Source organism: Medicago sativa, chromosome 4, assembly GCF_051527215.1.
Source record: "Medicago sativa cultivar Bolivia chromosome 4, Bolivia_mono, whole genome shotgun sequence".
NCBI classification, from domain to species: domain Eukaryota; kingdom Viridiplantae; phylum Streptophyta; class Magnoliopsida; order Fabales; family Fabaceae; genus Medicago; species Medicago sativa.
Genome location: NC_140752.1, coordinates 27,837,163 through 27,851,947, shown reverse-complemented (window position 1 = coordinate 27,851,947; position 14,785 = coordinate 27,837,163). Strand labels below are relative to the sequence as shown.

General features: G+C 40.4%; 1 pseudogene; it reads left to right on the top strand.

The window, feature by feature from the left end:
• The first annotated feature begins 1,626 nt into the window (after positions 1-1,626).
• Positions 1,627-5,165, top strand: LOC146927452 (uncharacterized; annotated as a pseudogene).
• Positions 5,166-14,785: the final 9,620 nt, after the last annotated feature.

The window sequence follows — 14,785 nt, the reverse complement described above, 5'->3', positions numbered from 1 at the left end:
AGTGGATTTGGCTAGTTTGAGAGATTTGGCACTCAAGATCGAGGATCTGACTGGTTTCCGACACCGTTACGGGGCTTTACTTACTCTTCTCCAGACTAATGTGGATGAGAAGCTTGTGCACACTCTAGTGCAATTCTATGATCGGGAGTATCGGTGCTTCACCTTCCCCGACTTTCAGTTGGTGCCTACTTTAGAGGCTTATTCTTGCTTGATGGGTCTATCTATTGCTAAGGGGGTACCCTTCGCGGGACTTGAGAATCCTCCTACTCCATTGGTTATTGCTAAAGATCTCTATCTCAAGACCACCGATGTCTCCAAGAATCTTGTCACTAAGGCTCACATCCGAGGGTTCACTTCGAAGTATCTACTTGAGAAAGCCAACCTCAAGACCACTTGTCAGGACACTCTTGAAGCTATTCTTGCACTCCTCGTCTATGGGCTTATTCTCTTTCCAAATCTTGATGACTTCGTGGACATGAACGCTATTATGATCTTCCACTCCAAGAATCTGGTTCCTACTTTGCTAGCTGACACATACCATGTTATTCACGATCGATCCAGCAAGGGTCGTGGATACATTCTTTGTTGTGTACCTCTCCTCTATAGGTGGTTTATTTCGCACCTTCCGAAGTCTTTCTATGATAATCCGAAAAATTGGTCTATTTCACAGAGGATCATGGCTCTCGCTCCTAATGACGTGGTCTGGCTCACTCCGGCTTCTAGAGTCAAGGAAATCATCATCGGTGGTGGGAAGTTTCTTAATGTACCTCTTCTTGGTACCCGGGGTGGAATCAACTATAACCCGGAGCTCGCCTTGCGACAATTTGGTTTCCCGATGAAAGAAAAGCCCATCAATCTTGCTACATCTCCTTACTTCTTTCACTACTTCAATGCACCCACGGGAATAAGAGAAGATTTCATAGAGGCTTGGTCCAAGCTTCGGAAGAAAGAGGTGAAGCATATGGGTGTAAGGTCCGGTGTTGCTCATGAGGCCTATACACAATGGGTAATAAACCAAGCTGGGAAGATTGGCATGCCTTACCCTTCCATGAGATATGTGTCGGCATCTATTCCAACCATGCCTTTGCCTCTACTTCCACCTACTCAGGAGATGTATCAGGTGCATCTAGCTATGGAGAGTCGAGAGAAGCATCAGTGGAGGACTAGATACTATGAGGCTGAGCACTTGATTATGACTTTGGATGGAAAGGATGAGCAGAAGACTCATGAGGTGTTGACACTGAAGAAAGAGTTGGCTAAAGCTAGGAAAGAAATTGAAGAAAAGGATAAGATGCTTATGAGGGACTCCAAGAGGGCTAGGGGTGCCCGTAACTTCTATGCACGATACTCCAGCTATGAGTCTGGGTCTGAGTCTGAGGATGATGCTTCCACTTCTTATGCTTGAGGATTTCCATTTCCTGTTGTTATTTCCAGTTGTTTATGTTGTTTTACGTTTCAAAGTCTATCCCTTGGCTTAGTATTTCAAAGGGAATTATCTTGTGCGACTCTGTGATGTTTGATTGTTTGGTTTTAATGTTTCAACTGTTTAGTAATGTTTACAACTTTCTAATTTGTCTAAAACCCTTCGATAACACAAAAAAGAGTCTTTTCGCATATGCATTAACACATCTCATGCATCATATGCATTCATTGGTCACAAAAGACTTCTCTCGTGCTCATTGCCTCCTGGTTTTGTCCGCCGCAGTCTGAAAAGTGGCTCGTGCTCGTAAAGTTTACCAACCAGATAGAGTTCATCAAACAAGATTGTACAAGAGAAGAAACATGGCTAACTTTGAAGAAGAAAATGCTCAGCTCCGTGTCGAATTGGCTGCTATGAAAGAAGACTTGGCTAAGGCTCATGACGCTATGTCCACTATGATGGCTGCACAAGAACAACCAGCCACATCTGTTCCAGCTTCTACTGAGGTGATTCCATCTATCCCACTATCTACTGTGATGTCTGATGCTCGGTTTGTTATGCCCAATGGACATCCTTATGGACTCCCAGCTTTCTATGCTCCTAATACTGCGGCTGGTATTTCTGGTATTGGCAATCAAGGACAGATTCCTGTGACAACTTTTGCTACTACGCCTACTTCCATGCCTCAAGTGACTACTGTTGTTACCGACCCTGTGGTACACACTGTGCAACAGGTAATTGATGTTGATACTCCGCGTGGACAAGATCCTATAATGGAAGCTATGAGGAGACAGTTAAGAGAATTGGCTAGAGAACTCCGTGAGGTCAAAGCTAGTCGTGGGAACGGTGTTTCTGCTAAGGCTCGTGATCTATGCCTGGTGTCCCGATTTGAGGTTCCTAAGAAGTTCAAAGTGCCAGATTTTAACAAATACAATGGAACTTCTTGTCCACATAGCCATGTCATTCTGTACGTCCGAAAGATGGCCAACTACGCAGATAATGATGCACTGATGATCCACTGCTTCCAGGATAGCTTGATGGAAGATGCGGCAGACTGGTACACTGGCTTGAGCAAAGACAATATCCATACTTTTGAGGAACTTGCTGCTGCTTTTGAAAATCACTATGAGTTTAATACTCGCTTGAAGCCGAATAGAGATTCTCTTAAATCTTTGTCTCAAAAGTCAGATGAAACCTTCCGTGAATATGCTCAGAGATGGAGAGGGGCAGCTGCCCGTGTGTCTCCTCGGCTTGATGAGGAAGAATTAACACAAACGTTCCTGAAGACTTTGAAGAAGGAATATGTTGAAAGAATGATAGTCTCTGCTCCGAATAACTTCTCCGACATGGTTACTATGGGAACTCGTCTAGAGGAGGCTGTCAGAGAGGGTATCATTGTTCTTGAAAAGGGTGAATCTTCAGCTAGCGCACCTAAGAAGTACGGTAATGGCCACCATAAGAGGAAAGATTCCGAAGTAGGGATGGTATCTGGTAATCAGTCTACACCTGCTAATGCTACTCAGGTACCTTTGCCCTATCAATACATGTAGTACTCTCAACATCCCTTCTTCCCACCATTCTACCAGCAATACCCTCTGCCACCGGGTCAACCACCAGTGCCTGTTAATGCCATTGCTCAACAAGTACAACAGCAGCCTCCTGCTCAACAGCAGCAACAACAACAGGGTCCTCGGCCCAAGACTTATTTTCCACCAATACCAATGCAGTATGCTGATCTGCTCCCGACTCTACTTGCTAAGGGCCACTGTGTCACCAGACCAGGCAAGCCTCCGCCTACACCATTGCCTCCCAGGTTCCGACAGGATCTCACATGTGAATTCCATCAGGGTGCTCAAGGCCACGATGTTGAGGGTTGCTATGCTCTGAAATATATTGTGAAAGACCTGATGGACAGAGGACGGTTGACTTTTGAAAATAGTATTCCTTATGTTCTTGACAATCCACTTCCAAATCATGCTGTTGTTAACATGATTGAAGCTTTCGAAAGAGTTCCTGTTCCTCAAGAGGACCCCATGTTGGATGTCCGCAATGTTGTTACTCCCTTAGTGCCATTACATGTCAAACTTTGCCAAGCTTCTTTGTTCAATCACGATCACGCTTCTTGCTCAGAATGTCTTCAAAATCCTATGGGCTGTTGTGTGGTGCAAGATGATATACAGAGCCTAATGGATAGCAAGCACTTGATTGCCAGTGATGTTTGCGTGATTGTGCCAGTGTTTCATGATTCCCCGGTTGAAATTGCATCTCAGACAAAGAATGTTGAACCTTTGGTGATCAGGTTACCTGGTCCGGTATCTTATGCCTCTACAAAAGCAATCCCTTACAAGTACGATGCAACCATGATTGAGAATGGAGTGGAAGTACCTCTGGTATCCCCAGCTGCGGTTGATAATGTTGCCGGAGAAATTACAGCTCTGAGAAGCGGAAAAGTCCGTCCACCCTTGTTCCAAAAGAAGGTGGTTACACCTGTTGCTACAATAACTCCACCAGTTGCTCCTCCTGTTGACAAGAACGCTGGCCCATCAGGCCAATCTATTGAAGAGTCTAATCTGGACGAAATTCTGAGGCTCATCAAAAAGAGCGATTATAAGATTGTAGACCAGCTGCTGCAAACTCCGTCAAAAATATCCATCTTATCTCTGCTCTTGAGCTCAGAAGCCCACAGGAAAGTGTTGATGAAAGTACTGGAACAGGCTTATGTTGATCATGAAGTCTCTGTGGATCAGTTCGATGGAATAGTGGGTAACATTACTGCTTGCAATAACTTGGGGTTTGGTGATGATGAGCTCCCTGAAGCAGGGAAACACCACAACTTAGCTTTGCATATCTCGGTGCACTGTAAGTCTGACATGATATCCAATGTGTTGGTGGACACTGGATCATCCTTGAACGTAATGCCTGAGTCTACACTAAGACAGTTGAGTCATCATGGAATTTCTCTGAGGGGAAGTAGCTATCTGGTTAAAGCTTTTGACGGATCTCGCAAGGATGTTCTTGGGGAAGTAGACTTGCCAATTACCATTGGTCCCGAGACATTTCAGATTATTTTCCAGGTCATGGACATCAATGCTTCTTACAGTTGTCTCCTCGGAAGACCGTGGATTCACGACGCTGGGGCAGTAACTTCTACTCTACATCAAAAGCTCAAGTTTGTAAAGAATGGTAAGCTCGTCACTATACACGGTGAAGAAGCGTATCTGGTTAGCCAAGTGTCATCTTTCTCTTGTGTTGAAGCAGGGTCTGCTGTAGGGACATCATTTCAAGGCTTGACTGTTGAAGGTGCAGAACCCCGGAGGGCTAGTGCTAGTATGGCTTCATTGAAAGACGCCCAGAAGGCTGTTCAAGAAGGGCAAGCTGCCGGCTGGGGCAAAGTGATACAGATTTTGGAAAACAAGCGTAAAGAAGGCCTTGGGTTCTCTCCAACCTCAGGTGTTTCAACAGGAACTTGCTACAGTGCTGGGTTTATCAATGCTGTTGCTGAAGATGCTGCCGAAAGTAGTTATGTGCCTACATTTGTTGTACCAGGAGGCACTGTGAGAAATTGGGAGGCCATTGATGTTCCTTTAATCATGCATGCTTCCATGTAATGTGTCTTGTTGCTCATGGTTTTCTTTGTTTTCAAAATAACAATCCTTTCGCTCTGCCCAAGGCGAAAGTGATATCCTTGTAAGGGCATGTTTGTTTCGGCATTGTCGTTATCAATAAAAGTTGTCGTCTTTTTCGCGACTCTTTGTTTTTATACTTTTTAGTGCCTTTTTCTTGGAAATAATGGTAATGCCAGAAAAAACCAAAACGTCTGTATTTTCTTATTAATTTCAAAAATCTGCATGAAAAAACATTTTTCTAAAATCATCCCAATCATATTATGCAGATTGAACCACAATAAACCAGTTGAACACAGTGACCCTATGGTTCCTCCAAATTTTGAATTCCTTGTATATGAAGCTGAAGATGAGGAAGATGATGAAGAGATACCGTATGAGATCACTCGACTGCTTGAGCAAGAAAGAAGAGCCATTCAGCCTCACCAGGAAAAGATTGAACTTATCAACCTGGGTACTGAAGAGAACAAGCGAGAGATCAAGATCGGTGCTGCACTTGAGCCAGAAGTGAAAAAGAAGATCACTCAGCTTCTCCATGATTATCCAGATGTCTTTGCACGGTCCTATGAAGATATGCCGGGTCTAGATCCCAAGATTGTGGAACATCGGATACCGACAAGACTTAAATGTCCTCCTGTCAAACAGAAATTGAGAAGGTCTCGTCCAGACATGGCTCTTAAGATCAAGGCTGAGGTGCAGAAGCAAATTGATGCGGGTTTCCTCATGACTGCTGAATATCCTGAGTGGATTGCCAACATCGTGCCAGTACCAAAGAAAGATGGGAAAGTTCGAATGTGTGTTGATTACAGAGATTTGAATAAAGCCAGTCCGAAAGATAATTTCCCATTGCCTCATATTGATGTGCTTGTTGACAGTACTGCTCAATCCAAAGTGTTCTCCTTTATGGATGGTTTCTCTGGCTATAACCAGATACGAATGTCACCTGAAGATAGAGAAAAGACGTCCTTCATTACTCCATGGGGAACGTTCTGTTATAAAGTGATGCCGTTATGCTTGATAAATGCTGGTGCTACCTATCAAAGAGGTATGACAACTCTGTTTCATGATATGATTCACAAAGAGATTGAAGTATATGTTGATGATATGATTGTGAAATCAAGTGATGAAGAGCAGCATGTTGTGTATTTGAAAAAGATGTTTGAAAGACTAAGAAAGTACAAGCTGCGGTTGAATCCTAACAAGTGCACATTTGGTGTAAGATCTGGAAAGTTGCTAGGCTTCATTGTCAGTCAAAGAGGCATTGAAGTTGATCCTGACAAAGTCTGGGCCATCAGAGAGATGCCGGCCCCTCGAACTGAAAAGCAAGTCAGAGGTTTCCTCGGGCGCCTGAATTATATTTCAAGATTCATATCTCACACGACTACTACCTGCGGACCAATTTTCAAATTACTCAGAAAGAATCAGCCTGTTGTATGGAATGATGAATGTCAGGAAGCTTTTGATAGCATTAAAGAATACTTGTTGGAACCACCTATCCTTGTCCCACCAGTGGAAGGAAGGCCTTTGATTATGTATCTGTCAGTGTTAGATGATTCTGTGGGTTGTGTCCTCGGTCAACAAGACGAGACTGGAAAGAAAGAACATGATATCTACTATCCGAGCAAGAAGTTCACCGACTGTGAGACTCGGTATACAATGCTTGAAAAGACTTGTTGTGCTTTAGCCTGGGCTGCCAAACGCCTGCGTCATTATATGGTGAATCATACAACTTGGTTGATATCCCGAATGGATCCAATCAAGTACATCTTTGAGAAGCCTGCTGTTACTGGAAAGATTGCACGTTGGCAAATGTTGTTGTCTGAATATGATATTGTGTACAAAGCTCAGAAAGCAATCAAAGGAAGCATCCTTGCTGAGCATCTTGCTTGTCAACCTCTTAACGATTACCAGCCAATTAAGTTTGACTTCCCTGATGAAGAGATTATGTATCTGAAAGCAAAAGACTGTGAAGAGCCATTGATCAATGAGGGGCCAGATCCCAATAGCAAATGGGGATTGGTGTTTGATGGTGCTGTTAATGCTTATGGTAAAGGAATTGGAGCCATTATTGTAACTCCGCACGGGCACCACATTCCTTTCACTGCTTGAATAACTTTTGAATGTACGAACAACATAGCTGAATATGAAGCATGCATCTTGGGCATTGAAGAAACCATTGATCTGATAATTAAGCACCTTGACATCTATGGAGATTCTGCGCTTGTCATTAATCAGATAAAGGGTGAATGGGAGACTCATCATGAGAAGCTGATCCCTTACCGTGACTACGCAAGACGTCTGTTGACATACTTTACCAAGGTTGAGCTGCACCATATCCCTCGAGATGAAAATCAGATGGCTGATGCTCTTGCTACTTTATCTTCCATGTTTCGTGTGAACCACTGGAATGACGTGCCCGTAATCAAAGTACAACGTCTTGACAGACCCGCTCATGTGTTTACTATTGAAAATATGCCAAGTCAGGCTGATGAAGATGTGAACGATAAAAAGCCTTGGTATTACAACATCAAACAATTCTTGCAGAATCATGAATATCCACCTGGTGCTTCCAACAGGGATAAAAAGACCATGAGACGATGGGCTGGCAAATTCCTTCTGGACGGAGAAATCCTATACAAGAGGAACTATGACATGGTCTTGTTGAGGTGTGTTGATAAACAAGAAGCTGAGAAATTGATGCATGATGTACATGATGGTACTTTTGGGACCCATGCTTCGGGTCACACTATGTCGAGGAAACTATTAAGAGCCGGCTATTACTGGATAACTATGGAGCGTGACTGCCACAAACATGCTAAGAGATGCCACAAGTGTCAAATTTATGCTGACAAGATTCATGTGCCTCCACATGCCCTCAATGTTATCTCTTCCCCATGGCCTTTCTCTATGTGGGGCATTGATATGATCGGAAGAATTGAACCAAAAGCTTCCAATGGACATCGTTTCATTCTAGTGGCAATTGACTACTTCACCAAGTGGGTTGAAGCTGCCTCCTATGCAAATGTGACCAAGCAAGTGGTAGTAAAGTTTATCAAGAATAACATCATCTGTTGATATGGTGTTCCCAACAAGATCATCACTGACAATGGTTCCAATCTGAACAATAGCATGATGCAAGCTTTATGTGAAGAATTCAAGATTGAACATCACAACTCTTCTCCTTATAGACCTCAGATGAATGGTGCAGTTGAGGCCGCTAACAAGAATATCAAGAAGATTGTTCAGAAGATGGTCACTACTTACAAAGACTGGCATGAAATGCTACCGTTTGCCCTGCATGGTTACCGTACTACAGTACGCAGTTCAACCGGGGCAACCCCTTTCTCTTTGGTATATGGCATGGAAGCAGTTCTCCCTCTGGAAGTGGAGATTCCATCTCTTCGAGTGATCATGGAAGCAAAACTAACTGAGGCTGAGTGGTGTCAAAGTCGGTATGATCAGTTAAATTTGATCGAAGAGAAACGTATGGATGCTATGGCTCATGGACAGTTGTATCAAGTGCGAATGAAGGATGCTTTTGACAAAAAAGTCCGACCTCGAGAATTCAAGGAAGGCGAACTTGTATTGAAAAGAAGAATAAGTCAGCAACCCGACCCAAGGGGCAAGTGGACACCTAACTATGAAGGTCCTTATGTTGTCAAGAAGGCTTTCTCTGGTGGTGCTTTGATTTTTACACACATGGATGATGTTGAACTCCCAAATCCTGTTAATGCCGATATAGTCAAGAAATACTTTGTCTAAAAAGAAAAGAACAGCGTGGTAGGTCGAAAACCCGAAAGGGCGGCCTAGGCAAAAATGCGCTTCCCGGTGGATCGAAAAACCCGAAAGGGCGATCCAGGCAAAAGTTAAGGACAAAAAAAAAGAATATGAAGAAGCTCGCTGAGATTGTACGCAACTCAGGCAAGAATGAGCGCCTCGATGAGCCGAAAACCCGAAAGGGCGGTTCATGCAAAAATGAGGTTGACAATAAAAGACAAGTAACTATATCTGGCAAACCACCATCACCCCTTGGGGCATCTGCAACTGTCAATGATCATCTTCATCAGAAGCTTCTGTACTTGTGAATTCAAAATTTCTATGAAATGTAGCGGTCATCGTGTTCAATGTATCACCAACCAATAAAATTACCATTTTCCAAGCTTTGTAAATCCGTGGAGTCATGCCTTTGGCTGACCCTCACTCTTCTACATCAATTTGAGCCTGTGCTATTGTTTGAAACTCTATTTTCTTTCTACTTTCAATGCTATATACAAAATATTTTCTTTCTATTTGATAATGTCAATGTATGAAACAAACATTTTTGAAAATTGAAAAATCTTCTTCTGTCTATTTTGAAAGCAAACCCGAGCAATAGGGTACATTTCAATAAAACATGCATGAATAAATGAATGTCAATGTCTATTTCAATACATGTTACGAGCAGGTTACTCCCCAGGATGATCTGTGGTCAATGGCAAGAATGAAAAAAATAAAATGGAAGTTTGAAAAAATACAAATGAAAAGCTCGCTAAGTTGAAAACCCGAAAGGGCGGCTTAGGCAAAAATGAGCACCCCGCTGATTGACAACCTATGAAGGCAATTCAGGCAAAAATGGGGCAATGAAAAGAATTTATTCCCGGTGAATCGAAAACCCGAAAGGGCGGTTCAGGCAAAATGGGATTGAAAATGAAAAATGAAAGAACGAAAGAATGATATAAAAGCATTGACCACAGATGCGAACATCCAACGTTTACCCAGCACTGACACGCCTAACAACGACGACTTGTATCAAAGAATCTCCCAAGGTTCCCTCCTCTACAAGTTTTATTGCCCTCAGCCATAGTTTTGATACGTCTTTCAACGACGGTCTCTCCAAAGAGGATTTCAATGTGAATATGTTATAGCACGAGCCACTACGTGCCCAATCTTCCAATGCTTTGTCTGTCTCTGTGAAATTTCTCTGTCAAACTACAAACCAATCATGCATTTCAAGCATTCATACATGAATAATCATGCATTTTATGTGCTCATACATTCAATAATCTTGTTATACCATACATACATGTTGCATTCCCAACCTCCACTTTCAAATTCAACCCAATCTCCAATTTCAATCCAACCTCAATTTCAATTCAATTCAATTTCGAATGTCAAATTCAATTTAATCTCAGCTTTCAATCCTATGTCAATGTCAATTTAACTCAATTTCAATCTCCAATTTCAATCCAATCTCAATTTCAATTCAACTGTCAAATTCAATTTAATCTCAACTTTCAATCCAATCTCAATGTCAATTTAACTCAATCTCAATCTCCAATTCAATTCAATTTCAACTTTCCAATTCAATGTCTATGTCTATGTCTCTGATTAATCTCAATTTTCAATCTCAAACTTTCAATTCAATGTCTTTGTCAATGTTAATCCACTCTCAATTTGCTTTTGGGCCAACAAAAATGGTCATGTCTATTTTCAAGTCAAGTCAATATCAACTTACTCTCAATTTGTATCTTTCCAAATCAAGTTTCCAATCTGTATCTTGTTATTGGTCAAGTGGCTAGTTCGATCCAAAGAACAGCTTGTACCTGCTTATATGCATATGTTTCTGGTCAAACAGCAAGTTCGAGCCAAAAGAACAGTTTGTACCCTGCTTATGTTTGTTATCGGTCAAACGACAAGTTCGATCCAAAGAACAGTTTGCACCAACCTGCATGTTGTAATACTGATCAAGCCGCAAGTTCGATCCAAAGAACAACTTGTATCAGTCTTTTGTCTATATTTCTAGGTCAAACAGCAAGTTCGATCCCAAGAATAGTTTGTACCTGCCTATCTGTTTGTATCTTCAATCAAGCGACTAGTTCGATCCAAAGAGCAGCTTGTATTCTCCTTTGCGTCCATGTTTCCGGTCAAGCGACAAGTTCGATCCAAAGAACAGCTTGTACCTGTCTTGTACTTCTATTCCCGGTCAAGTAGCAAGTTCGATCCAAAGAATAGCTTGTACCCATCTCTTGTTTGTATCTCTCGGTCAAGTGGCAAGTTCGATCCAAAGAACAGCTCGTACCTATCTTTTGTCCCCTGGATTACCTACCCTGTCAATATCTATCTAAGTCCCCAGTGATATGGCATGCCCTGTAGACTCCAGTTTGTTTGTCTCACATTCATAATCAAAATGTTGCATGGCATTCATATCTCGAAAACCTGAGAGCGTATTTTTATGTCCAAAAACAGTGCAAATGTTAATATTTAAGTATCTTCGTCCCGTCAAATCAAGGACTTCGTCTCTTGACTCTCCGGACAAAGAAACTTAAATAGGGGCAGCTGTTATACCCTAATTTTGGACCTAAAAATACTAGCTCAATTCTTCTTTTCTTGCCTTTTAAGTCATTTGAAATTGTCTCTGATCAATTGCATCTTTCTCTGCATCTTATTTCAATATTGTTTGCAAAATTCATGAAAAAGGGCATTATAGTCATTTCCTATGTTAGAATTTCTTTCAATCTTTGAAAAGTTGTCCCTGAGTCCTTTCAATTGGTTTGAATGGATTTTTGTTCAATTCCATGTCAAAAATCATTTTAAAATTGCATCTGAGTCATTATAAGTCAGTTTAGCCCCTAGGGGCATTTCAGTCATTTCATGTGTTGAAACCCTGTGTAATTTCCAAAATTTGTCTCTGAGTCTTTTAATTTTGCTTGCATAAACTCTTGCTTTAATTCCATGTCAAAAAACCATTTTAAAATTGCAGTTGAGTCGTTTTGAGTCGTTTTAGTCCCTAGGGGCATTTTGGTCATTTCACACAAAATTTCGACAGAGAGAGGTTACTTTGAAGTACCTCATTTAAGTAATTGGTTCATTTTAGTCCGTTTTGTTATTTTTAATCGTTTCACTTTACGTTTAGTCAAATTTACCAATTTTTAGTCCAATTTTATTTTTAATTTTTTCAAAGTCCTCAAATTTCTTATAATTGCATCCAAGTCCTTTTTTGTTTCGAATTTATTTTTAAGTTCTTTTAAATAATTGCAGAACAGTCCATATTTTGTCCCATTTTATTTTTAGTTTTTTTATTATTATTTGCAAGATGGTCCTTTCAAGTTTTCCAGAATTGCAGAATGGTCCTTTTGTCCAAGTCATCAGTCCAGTCCACGTGGCAGTCACACACAGGTCCAAGTGTCAGTCTATAAAAGGGGAGCAGTTATTGCACAGTGCCAACACGAATCATTACATGCCAAATCACCAAAAACAATTCCCAATTTCTCTCTCTGATCATCAAAGATCAAACACCAGAAAATTCCAGAAATCACACGAACACCATGAATGTTCATCCCCTTTCAAACCCTAACTGAATTTCCTGAACTCAATTCGACCTCAATTCTTCACCAATTCGTGTCAGTTTCACCACAAACAGATTAAATCCAACAACAAATTCACAAGATCGGTTCAAATTCTCAGAGATTCTCAGAGATTCTATAGAGAATCATCATCACCGAATCATCACCTTCGCAATTCAAGCAAAGATTCGTCAAAGACGAATTTGCAATCACGAAGGATTTGGTGAGGGAAGAGAAGAAGAGGATCGAAGCAGAAACGAAGAAGAATCAAACACCAGAAAAGTTTGAGAAACGAAGAGTGAGAAGACGAAGAGAACTTCGATTTATTTTCGAAGTTCGAATCAATAAGTTCACCAGAGGCAAGAAGAAAACATTAGATCATCTTCTCACCGTCCTTTTACTCGAATCTCCAAATTCCAGCAGGTAAATCTTCAGACTCTTCTTTCTCTTTCAAAATCCCATACTCTATCGTTTACGAATGCTTTTCATGCTTGAATCAGTGTAGATCGAAGCATTTCAAACCGTTTTCCTCAAAAAAGTTTCAAAAAAACCGAAACGTTTCGAGACCGTAAAAGTTTAAAACCAAATCTGTTCGAATCAGTGTAGATCGAAACGTTTCGAACAATTTTCTTCAAAAAGCATCGAGATCGAAACGTTTCGAACAATTTTCTTCAAAAAATATCAAGATCGAAACATTTCGAACAATTCTCTTCAAAAAATATCAAGATCCAAAACGTTTGGTGTCCGATCTACACTAATTTGTGGTTTATTTGTGATTTATGGCTTGAATCCATGTTCGTTGTGAAAAAGAACGAGTGAAAAAACATAGGAAGACGAGAGAGGATGAGAGAGTCTGAAGAGAAGAGAGAGAAATTAGGGTTAGAAATGATTTAGACTGGTCTCCCTTACTTTTATATTGGAGTGAACCGAATTGGTTCATTCGAACCGGTCTGGTTCACTCCTGGACCATGTGTGTGCGCCGTTGGATCTAGGGTTTGGGTCTTTGGATCAATCTTGTGGCTCTTGTGGCTTCCAAAGACCCGAATCCAGTTGGTGTTTGGGCTTGGGCTTAGGTCTGCGTAGGCTTTAGTTTTTTTGCTATTTCTACACTGTTTCTTGCTTTATGCACCACTGCCTTGCCTAAAATTGTTGTAAAAATTCCTAAAAGTACTATGTGTTTTTCAATGTGTTTCTTGATGAATTTGTGACCTTATTTTTACATGTTAAAATTGATGAAAATATGTGTGATGATTCCTTGATTGATATCTTGTTTTTTTGTTAAATTTGTGTGAAATTTTACTATGATTTGGCCACAATACTTTGACATATGATATGAGTACTTGATGTGTGGCTTTGTGATGAATGTGCCTCTGAACTTGTGTTTGTCTTACTATCTTGTGAAATGATTGGTGGATTTCTTGTTTTACAAGTCATGCAATCACTTTAGTGTATGAATAAAGTGTCAAATATGCCTAAGACATATCATAACTCTCGACTTGAGTGTGTTCTTCTAGTCCTCATATTATTGAGGGGGATAAAATCTTTAGAAAAGTTGACATGATGTGAGGATTATGGGTCATACACTCGTCTTGATATTGTGTTAAGTTTTAGGAATATTTTGCCACTTCTAGGTTAAAATTTTCATTAACTTTTGTCAAGTTTTTTTTTAGTAATTCTTGTGCTTATAATTTTCATGCTATAATACCCTATGCTACTAACCACTTTACTTCATGTCTCATACACTCTATAAGCATACTTCATTCTTCCATTTTAATTTCATTTCTTGCACTTTAAATTCCCATATTAATACTTAGAATGTAAAAACTTAGGAATTTTGTATTTTGCTTCATACAATTTTAAATTCTTGCAAGACCATAGAATGTAAACTAGGGCATGATGTAAAGGACAATGGACTATAATGATGTACACCGACACAAGCACCGACACATGCACACACATCACATAGATATTTTTAGATGTATGGCTAGGATATGCATGTTTAGATGTATGTTTAGGATTGAATGTTTAGATGAATGCTTAGGCTTTACACTTAGAAAAAATCATTTTTTAAATAAACATGAACAATATCACTCAAATCATTTTCTAAATAAACTTTGGGATCAAAATCCCATTGATTTTCCTTTCATTTTCTTAAACAAAAATCTTAACAAATTCTTAATCATACTTAGACTTTTCTTTGCAAATAACTAATTCAACCCCACAATTCCACAATCTTATGCCCTTGAGGCCTCTCTCTCATTCTTCAAATTCCAATTTTCAAATTTAAAATCAACCAACAAAAACAAAAACTTTTTTGAAGAGAACTACGGTGGATTTGATCCCTTAAAAGGGTACGTAGGCAAGGAATCAAAATTCCTTCAATTCAACTAAAATAAAAATTCAAACACATTCTTCTCCCC